The 20,870-nt window shown below is 42.4% G+C and overlaps 1 protein-coding gene across 1 annotated transcript in view; it reads left to right on the top strand.

The window, feature by feature from the left end:
• Positions 1 to 20,870, top strand: part of ABHD2 (abhydrolase domain containing 2) — a 156,360-nt gene that overhangs the window by 76,275 nt on the left and 59,215 nt on the right. The window lies entirely within an intron of this gene.

Raw genomic sequence — 20,870 nt, 5'->3', positions numbered from 1 at the left:
TTTCTTTATAAAACATTACTTGGTCAAATATGTGTTAATGAAAGAAAATGAAAATAAAGTGGTCTCTCGCTGGTACTTCTCTTTGTTTAAAGCACATGTACCTGACTTCAGTTTCAGATCGCTATTGGTAGCATGGTGTGAAGAGAGAGGGACATTTTATCACATCTTGGTGGTACTCAGATTCAACAATTTTGGCGACAGGTGCTTCAACTTTTCGTGGGCTTAGGTTAACCTATTCCATTATGCCCCAAGTTCTGCCTATTGGGAATTAGAATGGTACGAGGACAGAAAGGCAGAGGAGGCTAAAATGAATGTCCCTTTCTGCTGCAAGATGTGAGAATACAGCACACTGAAAGCAGGCAGTGGGTCCCATCTTAATGGATTGCAGTTAGGGGTGGTTGTGGAACTTGATAAAAACTTACAGACCGTCGGAAAAGATGTTATGATAAAGATGCTGATGAATGGACAGAATTGTGGTTGATATTACAGGATTTTGGTTGGGAGGAAGGGAGAGGTAGTTCATAGACAGTTTGAGGTTTGACCCGAAAAAAATCACGTGTTGACCTTCTTGTTTCTCTCTGATAGGGGAGAGGGGTTTGGGGGGCTGGGGAGGTGGGAGGAAAGTCTGAGTGGGCTGGATGAGAATTTTTTTTCTTTAGTTAAATAGTGTTGTGCCTGTTATGCTAATACTTTGAAAACTTTAATAAAAATTTATTGAAACCGAAATGTAATTTTTTATGTAATTGTTGTACAGCTAAAATGGGAGCTCATTGTAGAATGGCAATCAATGCCACAGTATAAAATGTCAAGAGAATCCTGGCATTATCCTGTTTGCAGATACATCCAACTTCCGTAAACTACTAAAGACCCATCTCTTCGACAAGATATACCACAAAGATCAAAACATGTGAAACTCCTACATACATCCAGAAATGTTAAGAATACCCTCTATTACATCACCATCATGCATTCCATTACCATGCAACCCCAAATCCTTCTTTAGTACCAAATGTCTATTCTCTTCTCATTTCCACTATCCATGATGTATTGTAAGCCACTTTGAGCCTGCAAAGAGGTGGGAAAACGTGGGATACAAATGCAATAAATAATAATAATAACCCCTGTGACACCACTATTTAAAGTAACTACATAATCAGTATGATCCATTGATTTAAGTCCTAACCCCTGCAATGTTTGTTTGGGGGAGGGAGTGGGTGAAGGCAATGTCAGACATCCATTGTACAGTGCCTCCCCCCCCCCCCCTCCCTCCCAGTTATCCTTTTGTTCCCGCTCCTGCCTTGCCCTTTCCTAGTCTCCTGTCTCTCATTCCTGTTCTTGGTCCAGCACTTCTATCCAGGCATTCTTCTGCCACAAGCTAATGCCAGTCTGTCTTCTCATATGCGAGTCATACACCAGACATTGAACTGCAAGGAAGCAGTGTAGATACAAATGCCAAAATAGAACTTGTAAAAGAATAAATGAAAGCAGAAGAAAGACCAGTACAAGAAAGAGACAGCTATGGCTTTTTAATTTTGTGAGTTGATTATAATTGTTGAACTTATTTGCTATGAAACTGCTTGAGTTATATTTTATATTATGTCTTTATAGCATAAAATTTAGAACAAGCTATTTTAAATTATGAGTTTTCAGAGGTTTTAGTTTATATATTATAAGCAAGTTCAAACCATAAAGCATAGGTATAATAAGAGGATCTATTTGTATTCATGTTCTTTGGAACATAAATTAAATACTACTTGAGGGATGCAGACAGAATATTTGATTTCTGTTTTTTAATAGCATACACAATTTACTAATATTTTATTTAGTTCTCACAATGTTTCAATAATGCTTAAAGTAAGTCAGGATAAAGGATGCACATTATCCCCTTCAACTTCTAAGCAGCTTGTAGATCAAAGGAAAAAACACAATTTGAAGTGCCTGTATACAAATGATAGAAGCCTAAAAAATAAGATGGGAGAGTTAGAATATATAGCACTAAATGATGAGGTAGATATAATAGGCATTTGAGAAACTTGGTGGAAAGAGGACAGTCAATGGGACACTGTGTTAACAGGGTACAAATTGTATCACAATGATAGAGAGGATCAAATTGGAGGGGGGTTGCACTATATCTTAAAGAGGGAATTGAGTCAAATAAAATAAACATTCCACATGACACAGCAACGTGGAATCATTACGGATAGAAATTCCATGTGTGAAGGGAAGGCGTATTCTTGTAGGGCTGTACTACCTTCCTCCGGGACAGAACAAACAGACGGATGAAGAAAGGTTTACATAGATTAGGAAAGCTGGCAAATTGAGCAATGCTATAATATTGGGTGATTTCAATTACCCCGATATTCACTGGATAAATGTTACATCAGGGAGATAAAATTTCTAGATGTAATAAACGACTGCTTGGAGCAGCTGGTCCAGGAACCGATGAGAAGGGAAGCCATTTTGGATCTGGTCTTTGGTGGCATGCAGGGCATAGTGTGAGAGGTGGCAGTGTTGGGGTCCCCTGGGAAACAGTGATCATAACATGATCAAGTTTGAGCTTCTATCTAGGAAGAACCCGCAAAAGAAATCTACTATAGCTGCATTTAATTTTCAAAAGGGCAACTGTAATAAAATGAGGAAAATGGTTAAAAAGAAACTAAAAGGATCGGCTGCAAAGGTTAGGAGACTAAATCAAGCGTGGATGTTATTCAAAAAATACCATCTTGGAAGCCCAGTCCAGATACATTCCATTATTTGAAAATGTGGAAAGAAGAGAAAACGTCAGCCTGCGTGGTTAAGTAAAAGAGGCTATTACAGCCAAAAGATTGCCCTTCAAAGAATGGAAAAAGGACCCAAATGAAGCAGCATAATCACTGGCAAGTCAGATGCAAATCATTAATAAAGAAGGCTAAAAGAGACTATGAAGAGAAACTTGCCACAGAGGCTAAAGCTCACAGTAACAACTTTTTCAGGTACATCAGAAGCCAAAAGCCTGCGAGGGAATCCGTGGGATCGTTAGATTCCGAAGGAGCAAAAGGGGTGGACAAGGCCATAGTGGAGAAACTGAATGAATTCTTTGCTTGTATTTACGGAAGAAGATGTAAGAGATCTGCCTGTACCAGAGATGGTTTTCAAGGGTGATGATGTGGCATAATTGAAAGAAATCTCGGTGAACCTGGAGATGTACTGAGCCAAATTGACAAATTAAAGAGTAGTAAATCACCTGGACCGGATGGCATACATCCAAGGGCACTCAAAGGACTCGAGCATGATATTGCTGATCTGTTAGTAATATGTAACCTGTCGTTAAAATCGTCCATAGTACCTGAAGATTGGAGGCTGGCCAATGTGACGCCGATTTTTAAAAACGATTCTAGGGGTGATCCAGGAAATTATAGACCAGTAAGCCTGACGTCTGTGCCGGGCAAAATAGTGGAAACTATTATAAAGAATAAAATTAGAGAACACATAGACAAACATGGTTTAATGGGACAGAGTGAGCATGGGTTCAGCCGAGGGAAATCTTGCCTCACCAATTTCCTTCATTTCTTTGAAGGCGTGAATAAACATGTAGATAAAGGTGAGCCGGTTGATGCAGTGTTTCTAGATTTTCAGAAAACTTTTGATAAAGTTCCTCGTGAGAGACTCATGAGAAAATTAGAGTCATGGGATAGGAGGCAAGGTTCTGGAGTGGATTAGGAATTGGTTATTGGACAGAAACAGAGGGCAGGGTTAAATGGTAATTTCTCTTAATGGAGGAGAGTGAACAGGGAGTGCAGCAGGGATCTGTACTGGGACCAGTACTATTTAACATATTTATAAATGATATGGAAATCGGAACGACGAGTGAGTGATCAAATTTGCAGATGATACAAAACTATTCAAGGTTGTTAAAACACCTGCAGACTGTGAAATATTGCAGGAAGACCTTAGGAAATTGGAAGACTGGCAGATGAAATTTAATGGGGACAAATGCAAGGTGATGCCCATTGGAAAGAATAATTCGAACCACAGTTACCTGATGCTAGGGGTCCACCTTGGGGGTCAGCAGTCAAGAAAAAGATCTGGGTGTCGCTGTAGATAATACTCTGAAATCTTCTCAATGTGCGACAGCAGCCAAAAAGCAAACAGGATGCTAGGAATTATTAGCAAAGGGATGGTGAATAAGACCTAAAATACTATAATGCCTTCATATTGCTCCATTGTGCGTCCATATCTTGAGTATTACGTTCAGTTCTAGTCACCGTATCTCAAAAAAGATATAGCGGACTTAGGAAAGGTTCAAAGAAGAGCGACTAAAATTATATAGGGGACGGAACTCCTCCGTATGAGAACAGGCTAAAGAGGTTAGGACTCCAGCTTGGAAAAGAGACGGCTAAGGGCAGATATGATTGAGGTCTACAAAATCCTGAGTGGTGTAGAACGAGTAGAAGTAACATGGAAATACTTTTAAAACAAATATGAGGGGATCCAAGATGGCGGTTTGATCCTGTTGCGGTGCTCCACGCAGTCTGTTCCTCGAAATGCCGACGCGAAGAGGAAGGTCAGCTGCTGCAGGGATCCCAAGCTGGCCTTCTGCTTTAGTGCTGAACTCTATTGAACCTTATTTGCGGAGACCGGAGGTGGTAGAGGGAACGGGAGATGGCATGTTGACGGCGATCGGGCAGAGTGGAGATCCGACGACGCCCCTGCTTGATGTCACACTAAACTCTGTTCAAGGAGCTCTCCCCCCCCACAGCCACGGGGTGCGAGTTCTCCAGAGCAATTTTTTGTTCGACTGCCGGTACAGACTTAAAGCTTTCCCCTATTTTTGCAAGAGAAACCGGCTGAAGTGACTCTGGATAATCTTTGGGCCTTAATTGTTAACCTGGGTAAGGTTTTATGTCCTCAAACCCAGGCTCTTGAGACCAGGACAAAAAAATTAGAAGAGGCATTGGAAATAGTAAATAATGAAATAAATAAAACTGTAGAAAAAGTAGAAACTCAGGAAAAAATGTTGCTCAATTTTAAACAATTCAAACAACAATGATAAAAGACAATATAAGCATGCAAAGGAAGATTGAGACTTTGGAAAATTCCCTGAGATCAAACAATTAAGATTTTTGAATTTCCCTAAGTTGCCATCGGTAACACCTAGGGAAATGTTGAATAGATATCTTAAGGAAATTTTTGGACTTAAAGAAGATACTATTCCCCCCTTTTCCAGGTATATTATCTTCCAAATAAACCAACAGAAGCACAATCGTCTACTAACCAAGCTGAACTTCCTTTGGATGTTTCAGCCATTCTTGAATCCTCTGATGCAGATTTGGCTATTTCTTCTACTTTACTGGCAACTGTTGCGTTAACTTTGGATAAAGTATGGATCATGAAAGTGTTCTTTAAAAACAAAGATAAAGAATGTATAGGTCTCAAAATATCAATATTCCCAGATGTAGCAAAAGAGACTCAAAAAAGACGTAGGCAGTTTTTGCTGCTTAAGCAAGGAGTCCTTCAGATTGGGGCTACTCTTCACCTTCGATACCCGTGTAAATGCATAGTCAGATTCCAATCGGTTAAATATGTTTTTTTTTTAGCCATCTCAGCTTACAGAATTCCTTGTTACCAAACGCTCTTTGGGATCTAGAGAATGTTAATGTTTATTGACATTTATTAGAGCTCTGTAAAGAAAATGACACTTCTATGTTAGACAGGTTTCTAATTACTTTGGAATAAGTTCTATTTTTCTTTTTTTATTTCACTATTGGTAATCTTGGATCCAAAATGAGGACTTGAGTATATTTACATATTTAAACATTTTTTGCCTCTTTTTTTTGCTATATTCCTTATATTAATTATGTTGTAATATACTTTTCTGTACAAGCTTAGGCTTGATCAATTATATTTGAAATAATAAATTAAAAATTAAAAAAACAACAGCAACAAATAGGAGGGATTTTTTTTTCCACTCAACAAATAGTTAAGCTCTGGAACTCTTTGCTGGAGGAGGTTTGGACAAGTTCCTTGATGAAAAGTCCATAGTCTGCTATTGAGAGACAAATGGGTAAGCAACTTCTTGCCCTGGAATTGGTAGCATGGAGTGTTGCCACGTTTGGGTTTCTGCCAGGTACTTGTGACCTGGTTTGGCAACTGTTTGGAAAACAGGATACAGGGCTAGATGGACCATTGGTCTGACCCAGTATGGCTACTCATGTTCTTATGTTCTAAACAGTGTATATTGTGTGCTATTGGGGAAAAAAATGAAACAATTCAATAAAGCACATTCCTATTCATTTTTCCCATGAGAACAAGATTGGTTTGTCTTTGTTTTGTTTGTTTGTGTGTGTGTGTTTTTTTTTTCTTTTGGCTCCAGCTTGTTCTGGGATTTGGATTGGCAATTGTCCACATGGCAGTGCAGCTTTGAACTATGGTATTAGATCTGTCGGAGAGAAAGTGGAAACCTTTTTATCTCCCCCCCCCCCCCCAACCCCCATTCTTTCTGACGTGAACACTGTAGATTTAGCCATCTGCTTATGGTGTGAGAAACAGTGCTGGTTGTTTGGAACGCTCACCTTTGTTACTTGATAGCAAGCAAGCACCTGGAAACCCTCTGCTAAGTAACTCTGATAGTCCAAGACCATCTGCTTAATTGTGGTTGTGATGCTTGTAGACCAAGAAAATGCCTACCCTGTATACACATCATCTAATTGACTCTCAGTGGCCCAGCTTTGTAGCGAAGGATGTCAGTGGAGCAAAGTCAAGTCCTCATGGAGTAGTGAAGACCTCCAGTGGTATTGTTTAGACTTTCCTCTGGGTCTGTGGAAAGCCATTTGCAAAGGTAACAGGAAGTGCTTAGTGCTGCAGTACTGTCAGCTATAGTATGTGAAATATTCCACAAATTAAAAACAATCACTTTTTTTTTTATTTTCTTAAGGACACTTTTTTCCTACACATCTATATCTCCTTAATAGAAAAAAAAATTAAAGTCATCTGAGCAGGGCTGTGGAGTTGGTACAGTAAACGTTTGACTCAGACTCCTCTATTTTTCTACTTTCTGATTCCAGTTCCGATTCCGACTCCTACTGATATTGGGTTTTATATCCAGAACAAAACATTTAAAATGCTAGTAAATATAACTTTAGATCCAGGACAAAAATATGTATATGTAAGTATAAGCTTGAGTCTGAGTTGGTACATTTTTACTCACTCCGACTCCACCCAAAATTGCTTCCAACTCCACTACTCTTACTTCACAGCCCTGTAAAAATGAATTGTGTTGTGTGTACCCTGCAGCTGGGTGGTGGGGGATGGTGGTGGGAAACCTTTTTTCCTAGCAAGCAACAGATTGTGAGCTTCCAGGGACAGGGAATTTCCCAGTGTACCTGAATGTAACTCACCTTGAGCTACTACTGAAAAGGTGTGAGCAAAATCTAAATAAATATTGAAGATTCTACATGGAATGTTGCTATTATTGGTGATTCTACATGGAATGTTAATGTTGCTATTCCAACTAGCAACATTCCATGTAGAAGCCTGCCCTTGCAGATCAGCAACGCGGCCGCGCAGGCTTCTGTTTCTGTGAGTCTGACGTCCTGCACGTCAGACTCACAGAAACAGAAGCCTGCGTAGCTGTATTGGTACAAACTTAGATTGTGAGCCCTCCTAGGACAGAGAAATATCCAGAGTACCTGAATGTAACTCACCTTGAGCTACTACTGAAAAGGTGTGAGAAAAATCTAAATAAATAAATAAAACTAAATTAAAAATACAGTGGATACCAGTAAAATACTGTCAGCACACTTTAACCAAAACTTTGGTCAGGGATTATCTGAAAAAGAAAGAGAGAACCAACTAAGAATATCATTCTTTTTCTGTAGAGATCACTGGGGCATCAGCACCTTGTGTGTACCGTGTTCACCCCATCTCAAAAAGGATATAGTGCAACTAGAAAAGGTCCACTGAAGGGTGACAGAAATGATAAAGGGGATGGGACATCTCCCTTATGAAGAGAGGCTAAGCAGGTTAGAGCTTCTCAGCTTGAAGAAAAGACAACTGAGAGGGGATATGATGGTGGGGTAGAACCCCATAAATAGGGAATGGTTGTTTTAACGTGCAAACGAACACACATACACATACACACGCACACAAACAAACAAGAAAAACACTCCTTGAAACTCCAGCAGACAAAACAAATCATAGGAAGTTTTTTTTATTACTCTGAGTATAATCTGAAACCTGTTGCTAGAGGATGTGGTCAAGGTGACCAGTGTAGCATGATCCGAAAGAAGATTAGACAAGTTTCTAGAACAGAAGTCCATTAAATTAATTATTAGCCAGGTAGATTTGGAAGACCCATTGTTCATCCCATGGAATGAGCTGTAGGAAATAGATCTATTTTATGGTATCTTCTGGGTACTTGCAGTCTGTGCTGGGCTCAGTGGACCTGTCTGACTCTTCTTATGGTCCATGCACGCCTACTGGTATGGTTCTGGAACAGGGGAGATTGTGGCAAAAAAGCAGTCCAGAGGAAGAGTATTGGTCTCTCACCCCCTCCCCAATGTGTCTTGATGCCCTTCTTCCTCCTCATCACTGCAGGGCTCCTGACATGGGGGTAAGAGGAGTGAGGAGGCGAGGAGTAACTTGAATGGAGCAGTAGTTGTAACGCTGACCACTTTACTGCACAGGATGAGTGAGCCACACCTGCTTTCATTTATGGTGTTAGACATTGACAATAGACTTTTCTTCCCAAATACGTGTCTGGCCCATTTTCTAAACACATTTCACTGCTAGATCTAATAATTAATTTTTGTAGTGATCCTAGATTTACACAAAGTTCCAGAATGGTGATAAGCTTCAGGTTTGATAAACCTCAGACCCAAAGAGCTTAGTCTAAGTGGGGGAATACTGCTCAGTGCGGAATAATGTTCCTGTGTAGAATTTTCAACCAGCTTTGATGCTTCTCCTCTATCATTCCTTCCTCTCCCTCAGGCATAGCTGCGGCAAGAAGATGAGGTGACTTGCTACTACTACTACTACTTATCATTTCTATAGTGCTACTAGACGTATGCAGCTCTGTACGCTTGAACATGAAGAGACGGTCCCTGTTCGACAGAGCTTACGATCTGTTCAGGACAGACAGGAGAAATAAGGGATAAGGGAAGTAATAAGGTGGGAAAGATAAAACATACGAGGGTACTGTACAAGTGAATTCAGTATACATCAAAAGAATTGAAAAGGGAATCAAGAACATCAATTCAATCAATATAATTCATCCCCATTAAATAGAAACCAAGTTTGAAATCATAGGTCACATTAAATAGAAAAAGGACAAAACTCCCAAAGCCTGAACAGTTTACATCAACCCCCAAAATCCCCCCCCCCCCTCTCAGTCATTTAGAAAACAGTGACAACATATCCATGAAGCAAAGTTTTTCCAGAAGGGTGCTAGTGCTACATCATTTTCTGTAGGGCTGTTTCTAGTGGGCTTGCACTTTAGTTTCTGTGCCTGGGGCAGTGGAAGGTTGGGTAACGCCCAGGTTCAGAGGGAGCAGTGTGGGACTTGAACCCTGTTCCCCAGGAGGTCAGTCCACTGCAGTAACCATTAGGCTACTATATCCCTTCTTCTCTCTTGGAGATCCTCTGTACATAGAAAATGACACAGATAAAGACCATATGGCCTATGCAGGCCAGGGGTGTAGCCAGACACCCACATTTGGGTGGGCCTGGGCCCAAGATGGGTAGGCAGAAGAACTCCGCCCTGTCCCACAAGTGATTTGGTCTCTCGCTCTCTTGCCTGAATGTCATATTGTCTCTCAAACATCTCCCCTCCCCCGCATACCTTTTAAATAGCATATTTTCACCAGCAGTGAGCAGCAACTAATACACACTGCTCATGTTGGCCCCACAGTCTTCCCTCTGATGCAACTTCCTGTTTCTATATAGGCGGGAATACATCAGAAGGAAGGCTGGTATGCAGAAGGGATGGTTGTTGGTAGTTTTCAACTGGTGGGGCTTGGGGATCCCTGCCAGCCACATCATAGGTGTGCTGCTACTGGGTGGGCCTGAGCCCAAAGTGGGTGGGCCTGGGCCCAACCAGGCCCACCCTTGGCCACGCCACTGATCCAGGCTGTCCAGCCACACCAACTACTGATCTCTCCCTTAGAGATCCTATGTGCTTAAATGTCAGTAGATAAAGACAATATAGCCTATCCAGTCTACCTATTCCTGTCCTCTACTCTCCCTTAGAGATACCATTTTCTTTATGTACTTGCTCCAAGCTTGCTTGAATTGAGATATACCCCTCCCTCATGTAGTTCCTTACTAAAAACCATCAGGCATTTACAAGGAACTCCCAGGACTAAGGCTTTATCTGGAGAAAATCTCTTCTACCTGTGCCAAAGGGTTGCCCACATTGCATGTTATATCTCATGTAAGTGCCCAATTCAAACTGCAGTATCTGAGAAAGTTACCCATGCATAGACCTGTCATCTTGTTTTTCTTAAAGAACACGATAGGGAAATCAAAACTATCAGTCCCAATACTGCAGAGCTGCCAAGTTTACCCGTTCCATGAGGGGGACATTTTGGCCGGTTCTGGTTAACTGTTGCACATCGGGCTGTATCCTCCTGCTCCCTAGACCCAGCTAATTGTGCAGGCCTCATATAGCCCTGACCTAAGATGGCAGAGGAGGAAGACATGGTCCAGTTTTCAGCTGTTCATCGTCTCTTGCTGCTGCAATTGGGGTGGGGAGAAAAGGCAAGCAGATTGAGGCACAGAGCATAGGGGTGAGGTGGGGCGAGGGGGACAGCTGGATCAAGCTGGGGGAGGTATGAAGTGGGGGTCAGTGGAACTGGATAGGGGTGGAGTCCCATGGGGATAGGATTTGCTGGAGCAAGGGAGAGGTTGGTCATTGGAGCTAGATGGGATTTTGTGTGTGTGTGTGCACATTAGGGATAGGAGTCACTGGAGCAAGCAGGAGGAGGGTTTACTGGAGCACTCTGGGGGGGGGGGGGTGTACGCATTAGGGGTAAGAGTCACTGAAGCAAGATGGACTAGTTATGCAGTGAGGCGAACAGATTGCATGAGCAAGTTGAAAGGGGAGAGGTGTGCCACAGAGGTGTGGAGTCACTGGAGCAAGTTGGGGAGATGGGCCATAGAGGTGTGGCTCACTGAAGCAAGCTAGATATGTAGTCGTGGGGGGGGGGGAGGGGGGAGTATGTGCTAGTTGGAGGGGAGAAATATGCAGAGGGGGATATATACCTGAGGGTTTGGGGAGAAGAGGCAGAGGTATGTGCATTGGGGGAACCTTGGGGACCACAGGATTTGAGGGTCTTGCCGAGAATTAGAGGGAGAGAAAAATGAGGTGGGTGGCAAGGAAAGCTGAGAACTGCTGCAGCTAGAGAGAGAGTGAGGGGGATCTCAAGCCAAATGTTGGGAGAATTCTGCAAAAAATATTTACAAATACATAGTGTGAAGAGTTTTATAGAATTTTAAAATATTGTGTACAGAATTTTGAATCTTTTTGTGTGGAATTCTCCCTGGCATAAAGTGGGTACCTAAGGCAATGGGAGGAATGACTGACCAAAAGTCAAATAGATTGTCACTGTTGGGGAGGGGGGGAAGTAGGATTGACCCCTTGCTTCCTTGACTCTCTCAGACTATTGCTCGTACTAGGTCGCTTCCTCCCCTCCATGGCTCTACCAGTTCATCTTCCTGCTGCCTGCAGCACCTCTTGCTATTCTAGTGCTGTGGCCTATCCTCCCCCCCCCCCCCCCCCAATAACACTTATGCCAGTACATGTCTAAATGGGTACTTGAAGCAACAGGAGGTAAGGTGATGTCCAAGGTCATAAGTACGTGGGATTTGAGCTCTTGTCTTGGTTCACAGCTCACTGATCTAACTAGATGGAATATTCTCTTACTAGATATTTTGTTTTCTATTTGTTTATTGTAGTGATTCCCAAACCTAGTCCTGAAGGCACCCCAGCCAGTCAGGATTATCCACAATGAATATTTGAGAGACTGGCATACACTGCCTTCACTACACAAAAAGTGGGAGAGCAACCAAGGATACCAGAAACTGGAAGATGTTCTTCAAAACAAAGATTTATTGGAGGTTTGAAGACGCGACACAACGTCGTGTTTCGGCCGTCAGGCCTGCATCAGGAGTCTATAAAAACATACATTTATATATAATAAAAATAATAATAGTAATAATAAAAATAAATATATACACTACACACATATATACTACACACAATTGAATTTAAAAAGTTATATAACTGTAAGGAAGTATATATGACAATTCTAGAAACAAAATATATGAAGCACATGTATACATGAAATTATAGTACACACGCTTGCTGGCGGATTTCCTCTCACACTGCCTTCACTGCATGCAAATCCCTTTCATGAATATTAATTGTGGATATCCTGAAAACCTGACTTGCTGGGGTGCCTCCAGGACCAGGTTTGAGAACTGGCCTAGGGTCATAGGCTTTTTCTTCATAGTTGTCTTAGTTTTCTAATCTAGTCTTTTTATGTCTCTCACTTTTAAATTGACATCACTTCTTCCACTTGAAATCCCACGGTTAGTCTCAGTTATATTTTCAGTTCACTGTGCTTATAGGTAGGAACCATTAGCAGATAATGATGGGTACTTACAGCCCGCTTCTGTCCCTAATTTTAGGTTTAGAGAGGGTTAACAACTACAATGATAAATAATTATGACGCAAATAAATTACTATAATTTCATTACAAAAATCTTGAAATCAAATACAAAAATGAATAGAGGAAGGACAATCTAATTTCTACTGGGAGTATATTCCAAAGTTTTGCTATTTGAAATTTAATGGACTTCTCCTGAAAACTTTTCAGTTTAACACCTCAAAAGGAGGGGAAATTGTAACATGAGATACATATTAATATTTTGGTGACTAAAGTCACCCAACAAAGTAATTAATAATGTCAGATCAGTTGGACACTGGCCCTCTAAAAATTTTAAAAGCAAAATAACATATTTTAATAGCTATTTGTGCTTTCACTGGTACCAGTGCAGATCAATCAACAATGGAGACACATGATCAAATTTGGCTTTACGAAAAATAAGCCTGACTGCCATGTTCTGAATCAACTGCAATCTCTGTAATTGCTTTTGATTAATTCCAATATACAAGGAATTACAGTAGTCCAATCATAGGAGCCAACTTTTCAAAATTATTGGGGGTGCTAAGCCCAATGAAAATAACCCCTCCCTCGACACATCCAAGGAATTTTCTCAATATTGGGGGTGCTCAAGCACCCACAGAGTCAGCTCCAATGAGTCCGATTGTGATAGAATTAATAACTGCGGAGGCATCTTAAAATGATTAGGAATAAAATAAGAATGACCTAATCAAAGGTGTTTCAACTTGGAAGAAAGTCTTCTGAAGCAAATGGAAGCGGAATCAAGAATAACCCCCAAAACTCTTGAAGTTCTATTCACCATCAACTGAGAACCATCTGAATTTATAATATAGCTGGGAATATTATCTACATTTACACTGAACCAAAGAACTTTTATCTTATCTGTATTTAGCTTAACCATAACAGAAAAGGACCAATGTCTAATTTTTTTCCATACAGTAGTTGATTCTAGAGAAAATATTTTGGGATAAGTCCACGGGAATCGACAAAAAATATCATCTTCATACGACAAGTGCTTCACACCAGTCTCCAGTTTAATATTTTCAAGTGAGCTCATATAGATATTGTATAACAGTGAAGAAATAGGAGACCCCTGTTGGACTCCACAGGGAGACCACCAAGGAAAAGAAGATACACCATCCTTAATAACCAAGCAATGCCTATTTTTCATTTTAAAAAAAAGCTTATGATTAACCGTGGCAAAGGCAGCAGATATATCAAATTGTAGTAACACCATATCTCTACCTCTGCTTAGCATACGCTTAACTTCAGTTGCTAAAAGTAATTAAGAGTGCTTCTGTACTATGTTATATCCTAAAGCCATGTTGAGATTCATGAAGTAAATTTGCTCTCTTCATGAACTCGGATAATCGAGAACTTACACAGATTCAACCGATTTGGTAATGAAAAGTATGTTTGCAATCCTCCTTCCAACCCCTTTAGCCCCACCCAGCCATCTCTCTACAAAAGCTCCTATCCACTGTAGCCTCAGAAAATATTCTTAAAGCTTGAATATAAACCAGTCTTCAATTAAATACCTTCTCTCCCTTATTTTTGTTCTGCCTTTTCATGTTCACCATGAACGTAGTTATGTAAGTCGCAAAAGATATATTGAAAATATGGCACAGCTGACTGATATTTCAAGCCTTCCAGGTCTGAGCTCCTTGTAAGTTATTCCTTCTACACAATTAATGCATATACCTCTAATTAAAAGGTACAAAAGGGTTAGTCTCTCTGAAACTACTGAACAGAATTATGTCAACATGTTTCGCATTCCAAACCTTTTAAGAGGCTAGAGAGGAGGGGACTAAATTCCTTGCCAAGTGTCAACAGGAAGACTTTGATGGCCTCAAGTTCTAACAGGCTTAGCGGAAGGGCAGTGTGCTTTTCATTCAAAGGTACAGGGATCATAGGTTGGTAATGATTCCATTGCCTCTGGCCCTCTAACCCAGTATTTTCCAAGCCCGGTCCTGGAGTACCCCTTGCCAGTCAGGTTTTCAGGATATCCACAATGAATACTGCTTGATTTGCATACACTGCCTCCATTATATGCAAACCTCTTTCATGCATATTCATTGTGGATATCCTGAAAACCTGACTGGCTAGGGGTACTCCAGGACTGGGCTTGGAAAACACTGCTCTAACCCATACAGCTTGGAGGGACCAACTCATATGGTCCTTCAGTGACATTTCTAGACAGAAGCGTTTAGAGTAGCAATGGAGGATGTAAGCTAGGTATGGAAGAGGCAAGCCAAAGTGGCAGGTATGATGGTGGGCAGAAATGTCACATCACAGCCCCCTCCACTCATCTTTGAAAGAATTATAAAAGACACTATAAGAAAATCCCAAGGCCTTCCATGGAAAAGAATCCCCCTTCCCCTTTGCCATTTCAGCCACCCAGTATAAATACCATAGGGGCCCTTTTACTAAGCTGCGTAAGTGCCTACACGCGCCCAACACACACCAATTCTGAGTTACCGCCCGGCTACCGTGTGGCCCTTACGGTAATTTCATTTTTTTGTGTGCGTCCGCAAAATATTTTTTATTTTCTGGCGCGCGTCAGCTATGCGCATAGGTCCTTATTGCCCGGTTACCGTATAAGACTTTACTGCTTGGTCAATGGCGGTAAGGTCTCAGACCCAAAATGGACATGCAGCAATTTTCATTTTGCCACACGTTCATTTTCGTCAAAAATTTTAAAAAGGCATTTTTTACAGGTGCACTAAAAAATGTTTCTTTGTGCACCCAAAACACACGTCTACACTACCGCAGGCCATTTTTCAGCGTGCCTTAGTAAAAGGACCCCATTATAATTTGATAGCAACATTGAATGAAGTCTGGATTCTATACAACATAGAAAAGAATCTTAATATATCCTGCACTTCTGTTCTGTAGCACCTACAACACATTCCCCTAAATGGAGCAAAGACATTTCCCCTTACAACTCATCCCGCTGGCCCCTCCTCCCCATAAAAAAATATTTAAACTATGGTATTTCAAGAACTGCAGCAACACTGCTTCAGCTTCCAGCCACATTGAGCCTGCAAAGAGGTGGGAAAATGTGGGATGCAAATGCAATAAATAAATAAATACTTCGTGAATTAACACAAAACCCTGAAAAATATACTTGGAGCTTATAAAGTAATCTTTGCTATATAGCTTAAGTCACACAACAGGGGCGTAGCTACATAGGGCCACGGGTGCATGGGCCCCCTCAGATTTGCCCCCCCCCCTTCCCGCCGCCAACCCTCCCCTGCCGCCGTCAGGTACCTGTGCTGGCCTCTTCAGCGCTGGTCTCCGGGCTGGCACGTTGCTGCAGATGATCTGGAAGGATTCTGTTCTTAGTGAGTCGTCCTGACGTCCTGCACATTCCTAAGGGCCCCCCTCACCTTGGGCTCTGGACCCACCTTCTGCCGAAGTCTGGCTACGCCCCTGAGTCTCACACTTTTTTTTTTCCTTCTTCCCCCTTCACACCCTCCCTCCAGATATTATCCCTTCATTTCCTCCTCTCTCATGAAATTTACCGCACTCTATCCCTTCTCCGAGCCCTTCCATTCGCATACATTCCTTCCCAACTCTTCCTGTGTAGGCTGTTCTCACCACACACAGGATCAATGTACAGCAGTGATTCTCAACCCAGGCCTCAGGACACACCCAGCTAGTCAGGTTTTCAGGATACCCACATTGAATATACATGAGATAACGTTACAGAGAATAGAGGCAATGCATGCAAACCTTGCTCATGCGTATTCACTGAGGATACCCTTTAGATCCGACTGTCTGAGTGTCCCAAGGATTGGGTTGAGAATCCCTGGCCTACAGGAATGGCTGCCATGTTTTCAACTTGTTCATAACACTGCCCATATACAAGGGGAATGGTAGGAACAACAGTGTGGGTTTAGCCTCTGGCAGCTCTTCTCATTTGGTTAGGTTTGTGCTTTTGAGTACTTGCATGTTTTTTTTTTTGGTTTTGGTTTTTTTTTATTTGTACCCCGCGCTTTCCCACTCATGGCAGGCTCAATGCAGCTTAGGTACTTATTTGTACCTGGGGCAATGGAGGGTTAAGTGACTTGCCCAGAGTCACAAGGAGCTGCCTGTGCCTGAAGTTGGAATCAAACTCAGTTCCTCAGGACCAAAGTCCACCACCCTAACCACTAGGCCACTCCTCCACTGTTGCTATTGTTTGAGATTCTACATGGAATGTTGCTATTCCACTAGAAGTCAGCCTTTGCAGATCACCAATGTGGCCGCACAAGCTTCTGCTTCTGTGAGTCCTGCAGGACGTCAGACTCACAGAAACAGAAGTCTGCGCAGCCTTCTACATGGAATGTTGCTAGTGGAATAGCAACATTCCTTGTAGAATCTCCAATAGTAGCAACATTCCATGTAGAATCTCCAATAGTATCTATTTTATTTTTCTTACATTTGTACCCTGCACTTTCCCACTCATGGCAGGCTCAATGCGGCTTACATGGGGCAATGGAGGGTTAAGTGACTTGCCCAGAGTCACAAGGAGCTGCCTGTGCCTGAAGTGGGAATCGAACTCAGTTCCCTAGGACCAGAGTCCACCAGCCTAACCACTAGGCCACTGCTTGCATGCACCTGAGAGGGATGAGGCCAGTGGCAGAGGATGTGCTGAGGGTGATCAGGACTTTGGGAAAGTAGAAAGAGGACTGGATTGCACCTGATCAGATCAGGGAAGGTTGGGGCTGATCTAAGGTCTTAAAATCTGGGTGGCAAAGGGTTGGTAAGCAATTTTGAGGTATTATGCTTTCCACCCTGTAGTGATTCTTATATGGTCCATGACCCCCTGCTCCTTAGAACTGACTAGCCCTTAGGCTTTAGGGGAGGGGGAGAAAGGAGATGCCCAATGGAATGATCTGGCCATATTTTTGTAATTATATTCAACGTTGTATATATTTTTTCCAATTCTCTTTATATTCATCTCAAAAAAAAAATTTTTTTTTTTGAATTTTCTACCAGAAATGCAGTGGATAGATCGGCAAATGTATTCTTTTTTTTTTTTTTTCACTTGTCATTTGTCATCTGTGTGTCCAAAAATATATACATGTATTTGCACTTTCTGGAAGGAAACTGGCTTAAAACCCTGCTGTTGCTGGTGATAATCATGGAATACCTCCCTGAGCTGGTGTGTGTATAAGACTTGATAAGGGAAAGGAAAGGGAATGAGACATGATACAAGGGAAAGGGGACTTGATATACTGCCTTTCTGAGGTTTTTGCAACTACTTTCAAAGTGGTTTACATATATTCAGGTACTTATTTGTACCTGGGGCAATGGAGGGTTAAGTGACTTGCCCAGAGTCCCAAGGAGCTGCAGTGGGAATTGAACTCAGTTCCCCAGGATCAAAGTCCACTGCACTAACCACTAGGCTACTCCTCCACTAGCAACATTCCATCTAGAAGCCTGCCCTTGCCGCGCAGGCTTCTGTTTCTGTGAGTCTGACGTGCAGGACGTCAGACTCACAGAAACAGAAGCCTGCGCAGCCGCGTTGCTGATCTGCAAGGGCAGGCTTCTACATGGAATGTTGCTAGTGGAATAGCAACATTCCATGTAGAATCTCCAATAGTAGCAACATTCCATGTAGAATCTCAAATAGGGAAAGGGAAATGGGACTTGATATACCACCTTTCTGTGGTATTTTGCAACTACATTCAAAGCGGTTTACATATACTCAGGTACTTATTTTGTACCAGGGGCAATGGAGGGTTAAGTGACTTGCCCAGAATCACAAGGAGCTGCAGTGGGACTCGGACCCAGTTCCCCAGGATCAAAGTCTGCTGCACTAACCATTAGACTACTCCTCCACTCCATAAGAAGTGCATGCAACTCAAGAACAGTTAGTTCTAATTGTACAGTTTATTTTCAAATACATTTTTATTACTTCAAACAATATGTCCAGCGGTAATTGTCTGCTAGGTCACCTACATAAAACTTGTTCACGCTTGCTTTCTTTTCTCTATTGCAGCTACAGAGTAAGATGGAACTTACTGATTAGCTCAGGCCTAGTACCTTATTACTTCTAGTTTTATTTTGTTTGTGTAGCAAATAATGCAGCTGCTTCCTTTGTTTATAGACGTCTGTTTTTTATCACCAGCTTGCCATCTATCTGAGTTGTTGGACTCTAGCTGTTGCATCCTGGTCTGTGAAGATATTAATGTTTCTTTGGAGGTTTTGTTCTCTCTCCCTGGGAATCTCCTGTCAGCAGCATCCAGGCTCTAGTTTGGATTTTGACAAAACAATTGTGATCCTTTCTTACTACCGTTAAGTTAACACGTAGCAGTCTGGTTAGAGGGAAAACTCTTTCTGGTGGGAACATTTTGTCCTGGACTGTATAAACCTAGAAACAGAGAAAAAATGAAGACTGATTCGTTCTCACATGCACAGCACTCTTCTCGTGCTCCGTGTTAACACTCTTGCACACAGAAACAGATAGTTGCGTTCAAAGTTTGCACCCTGGTCCACAAAATCGTTCATGATGAAGCCCCGATCTACATGACAGACCTCATAAGACCTGCCAACTAGGAACACAAACAGATCAGCACGTACGTTCCTGAATCTCCATTATCCCAGCTGTAAAGGACTTAAATATAAATCCACATATGCATCCAGCTTCTCCTACATAGGCATGCAACTATGGAACACACTACCGAAGGCCATAAAAACAATGCACGACCTAACAATCTTCTGAAAACTGACCTATTCAAGAAGGCATACCACAACGCTCCATCCTAACCACAGACTTTTCATGAACTAGACAAAACCGTACCCCTACACCTGACGGATAACCTAATGACTACTAATGAAAATCACGCAATACGCACTACCACTTTATTTCTCATGTCAGAAATGAACTTTCTATAGTTGACTATCTAACTTATGTTATAATTTACTCTATCACTCAGGAACCTCTATGCAATACCATACTGTACTATACTTTACTAAGTATGCACCTTAATGTAATATCATTTGTAATTCTCTACCCAAAAATGGCGATCGCCATTACGGCATAATGTAAGCCACATTGAGCCTGCAAATTGGTGGGAAAATGTGGGATACAAATGCTACAAACAAATAAATAAATATTCCCACTTGCTGCTTCTTCTACAGTTACAAACTGACAAAATATTGCAAAAAAAAGACCAACTCACAGAAGAGAAACTAAGTTAAACAGAGGATATAGAACACCCAAAATCAACAAGCACGAGCATGTACAAGATTCGTAAAGAAAATGCCTACGTGTTTAGCTTGCTACAGCAAAGACAGAAATGACCCTTTGCCTGTGGGCTGAGTCTATATATTCTCCCCCCTCCCTCTTAGAATTCGCAACACATTTAATCCACTTTATCGTTTCTGGCACCCGTTGCTATGCATTTGCTTTACTGCCGTAACTACTGAATAAGTACCATACTGTGTATTTGTAAGCTGTTTTAGAAGTGTGTACATAGGTGCATTTATAAGCGCAGGCTCAAGTTCTGTATGGTGCGCCCCAATGCACCGTGATTCTGCCACTGTTAATTGCTTTATGGTTGTATTAATGCATTATATATATACTAGCCGTTGAGCCCGTTAAAACGGGCTGGTATTGGGGTTTTAGGAGGTCGACACTGCCCCCCCCCCCCCGCGTGGTCGCCACCGCTCCTCCCCCCCGCAAGTTCGCCGCTACCATTCCCCCCCCCCCCACCCCCAGAGTTGCCGCCGCCGCCAGCCCTCCACCCGGCCCAGGCCCTCTCTCTGCTACTGAACTTACATCCATTCGCCGGAACGCAGCAGGGCAGATCAGCTGCGCTGCCGTCGACCTTCCTTCTCTGCCTGTGTCCCGCCCTCATGTGACGTAGCGTCAGCGAGGGCGGGGCACAGGCAAGGAAGGAAGGCGGATGGCAGCTCATCTGATGTGCGTGCTGCGTTCCGGCGAATGGATGTAAGTTCAGTAGCGGAGAGAGTGCCTGGGCCGGGTAGAGGGCTGGCGGCGGCGATTCCGGGGGTGGGGGGGAACGGTAGCGGGAACCTCTCGCGGGTGGGGGGGGAGCGGTAGCGACCTCGGCGGCTTTGCGCAGTTTCCCTCTCTGTCCCGCCCCTGTCATCTCGTATTGATGCGGGGGCGGGACAGAGAGGGAAGTCTCTACTGCGCATTTGCGAGTGAGTCGGTCACTCACCGTTTATATGTTTGATATATATCATAACAGC

Source organism: Microcaecilia unicolor, chromosome 1 (assembly GCF_901765095.1).
Source record: "Microcaecilia unicolor chromosome 1, aMicUni1.1, whole genome shotgun sequence".
In the NCBI taxonomy this organism is placed as follows: domain Eukaryota; kingdom Metazoa; phylum Chordata; class Amphibia; order Gymnophiona; family Siphonopidae; genus Microcaecilia; species Microcaecilia unicolor.
The sequence above is the reverse complement of the archived record's forward strand: the minus strand, read 5'-3'. Positions and strand labels throughout refer to the sequence as shown.